Raw genomic sequence first — 3645 nt, forward strand, 5'->3', positions numbered from 1 at the left:
CCAGCCGTGAGGGCTGCCGGGCGGTGGAGACAATGCCTGGGCTCAGCTGCGCTCTGGAGGGAGAGAGCTTCACTGCTGGCGGAAGAGACCAGGCGGCAGGGGTGGCTGGGACCCGTGCCCACCTGGGCCCTCAGTCTCTTTCTAAGACTCTGAGGGGCCAACAGGCCAACAGCCCTGGGTCAAGAGGCCACGCTCCTGCCGCAGAGCCGCTGCCCATGGACCTCCTGGTGCCCAGGCCCCGGCGAGCCCGCAGGCCCCCAGGATGGGCAGCAGCTGGTGGGTGCTCCCCGCGCAGCTGGGGAAACAAGGCCGCGCACTGATCAGTCATCACCACGGGGCCAGCCCCTCCCCGCTCACCTGCCCTGTGACCAGCAGGCCGGCTCCCTTTGGCACCGAGCACAGCGGCTCAGACGTTCAATCAGGTCCAGGGAACAGGTAGGGACTGGTTCCCAGCGAGGGGAAAAACACAGCAAATACTTTGGACTGAACTCCGTGCGTGTGTCTTGCTGCGGCTTGCAGGCCCCGCGCGGGCTCTCAGACGGCGCTAATTAGCCCCGGAGCCAAGTGGGGCAGCCCTGAGAAGCTGTGGCTTTGCTAATCTGATCCCGCCGCCGGGAGGGGGCGCGGGCCTGGGACCTGGGATGCGTGGGGCGGCTGGGGCGTGGGAAGAGCTTGCTCCGGAGGCTGGGGCCACGTTTGGACCGGCCAACCTGTTGGTCAAGCAAACAAGTGGGTAGACTTCCCTGCTGGGCTCAGTGCCCTGGCTGGGAGAGGAGGCGCCCACTCCAGTCCTGGCTGGGCCCCCAGCTTCCCTGAGGCCTGGGGCCAGTGAACCCGTCTGCGCTGCCGCGTCTCGTCTGTGAAATGGGTACAGGGCGTCCATCCTGTGGGAAGCAAATGAGATGAGGGTGATGCTGTGGACACGGGCCCTGGTCGGATCCCTGCAAGGCCATGGTCAACGGGTCTGGCCCGGGGGTGGGGAGAGAGGAACAGGGCGAGTGTGGGCACATTTCCCCGAGGGCAGAACAGCTGCGGGCAGCCCAGGGCACCCAGGAGGCTGCTCTGCAGCCGGGGAGGCAGCTCCCAGGAGCTCCGCACAGCTGGGGCCCGAGGGGGAAGTCAGCCTGCCTGGCCGAGGCCCGGGGTGTGCAAAGGCCCTTTCCTCGGAGCTGGTCCTCCGTGGAGACCCACTGTGCTCACAGAGGCCCGGGGGCACCTACGCCTGGCCCCTCCCCCGCAGAGCACCCCAGGGGGCCAGCCCTCCCCTGGGCCTGAGCTTCCTGGAGACACCTCAGGAACAGTCCCAGCCACACTGTCGCCCCTGCCCTGGTGCCGACCGCCTCCCCACCACCCCAGGCGGCCTCGAGGGCAGGCGTGGGGCTCACACAGTTTTGAGTCTCCAGAAGAGAGTCCCCTCCCAAGAAATATTTGCTGAACCCAACGGAGCCCTTTATGAAGCATTGAGACCACGGAGGGGCGGGGACCTCCCTGAAGTCATGTGCCCATTGGCAGACGCAGCCCGTGCCGCGCAGGCAGGTCGGGCACGGCCAGATCTGTGTCCCCCTCTCAGTGGGTCGGAGACGGGAGACTTCTCAGTAGCCATGACACGGACCCTTTAACTGCTGAGGGAAATAGCCGAGGGCTGCTGAGTTCACCTCCAAACCCTTCACCTCCTTCCCCGGTGGCCTCCTCAGATCTCACCCTCCACCCAGTTTCCCACCGAGCCACCTGCTCCTCGGAGACGCTGATCAGATCGCTGGGTCTCACCCCACAGGTGTCGGTCTGTGTTGGTTGGCAGCCACCCACCTGGGTTCTGCTGGTGAACGCGCCCACGTGGCTCAGCCGTCGCAGACGTCACAGGGAGCACGTCTGGATGGTGGGATGCAGCAACTGCTGCTCCCTGGCTGCGCCGTGTGGCGTGTCCTGTGGTTCGTGTGGCATGGTCCCCCCTGCCTCTGCCACAGAGCCTGGCACGAGTAGCTGGCTGGATCCTGGCCGGGGCCGGGCTCAGTGATGACCTATTTGGTCCTTTCGTGCATGTCCACGTCCTTTCCCTGCAGCTGACGAGGATGTTTCTAGTGTACCCCTGGCCTGGGACCATCTGTCGGCATCCTGCTATTGGGGATGAGGCTGGGGACCCCCGCTGAGGTACCAAAGCAGCTGAAGTCACCCACCATGGATTGGGGTGGCCATGGTCTCCGGGGTGTTTGAGGTCAGATCTGGAGGGGAGGGAAAGAGGCTCACCCTTTCCCTTCAAGGTCAAGGCTATCTGTGGCCACCGTCTCCAATGGGGAACTTAACGAAAGGTGTCTTAAGAAGAGACCAATGTCTGGTAATTCCAGGGGAAACTTGAAATGCATATCCCAGCTGAGAAAACAAACAGCGCAGTGATTCCAGCTCACACTGGGGCGTCAGTCACCGGGCTGGGGCCTTTTCTGCGAGCAGGCTGGGCCAGGAGGCGTAGAGAGCCACTGAGGGGGTGAGTGAGCTTGGCTGGATTCGACTCCATGGGAAAGTGCGGCCAGCGGTGAAGTACCCTGGCCTGCTCTGCTGTTTTTAGATGACTTGGCAGGTGGTAGGAACCATATCATCTTGGCTGAGTCACTGAACTTTTCCATATTTCAGTGTCTTCATCTGTGTGCTGGGGACAATCATAATATCCACCCACACACCCAACCCTACTTCTGGGGACAGAAGGGAAGAGCAAGTGAGGCGATGGACTTCTTTTTGTAAAATGTTATGCAACTTGGATTTGTCATAACTTGGTTGATTGGGTCTTGGGTGTCTAAATGTTAGCTCTTAGTTCCAACGTTCAAATCTAGTTAGTTTTTTATATTGAAGTACTAGAGGCCCGGTGCACAAAAATTTGTGCACTTGCGGGGGGGGTCCCTCAGCCTGGCCTATGCCCTCCTGCAGTCTGGGACCCTTCGGAGGATGTCCACCTGCTGGCTTAGGACCACTCCCTGGGGGATCGGGCCCAAGCTGGCAGTCATACATCCCTCTGGCAGCCCGGCAGCCCTCGGCGGATGTCCACTTACCAGCAGGGAGTAGACCTAAACTGCAGTCGGACATCCTTAGTGCTGCTGAGGAGGTGGGAGAGGCTCCTGCCACCACCGCTGTGCTGGCAGCCATCAGCCTGGCTTGTGGTTGAGCAGAGCTCCCCCTGTGGGAGTGCACAGACTACCAGGGGACAGCTCCTGCATTGAGCATCTGCCCCCTGGTGGTCAGTGTGTGTCATAGTGACCAGTCATTCCCAGTCATTCTGCTGTTAGGGTCAATTTGCATATTACCCTTTTATTATATAGGATAGAGGCCTGGTGCACAGGTGGGGGCTGGCTGGTTTGCCCTGCAGGGTGTCCTGGATCAGGGTGGGGGTCCCGCTTGGGTGAGACCCAAATACTTTGGACTGAACTCCTGGGTGAGGGGCTGATGGCTGTTTGCAGGCTGGTCACACTCCCTTCAAGGTGGGGGTCCCCACTGGGGTGTCTGGCTAGCCTGGGTGAGGGGCTGATGGCTATTTGCAGGCTGGTCAAGCCCCCCCACCCCAGTGGGGACCCTCACCCCATGGAGTTTTGGCCAGCCTGGGTGAGGGGCTGATGGCTTTTTTCAGGCTGGCCAAGCCCCCTGGGGATGGAAGGTCCCAGA

The sequence above is a fragment of the Myotis brandtii genome, unplaced genomic scaffold, assembly GCF_000412655.1.
Source record: "Myotis brandtii unplaced genomic scaffold, ASM41265v1 scaffold139, whole genome shotgun sequence".
In the NCBI taxonomy this organism is placed as follows: domain Eukaryota; kingdom Metazoa; phylum Chordata; class Mammalia; order Chiroptera; family Vespertilionidae; genus Myotis; species Myotis brandtii.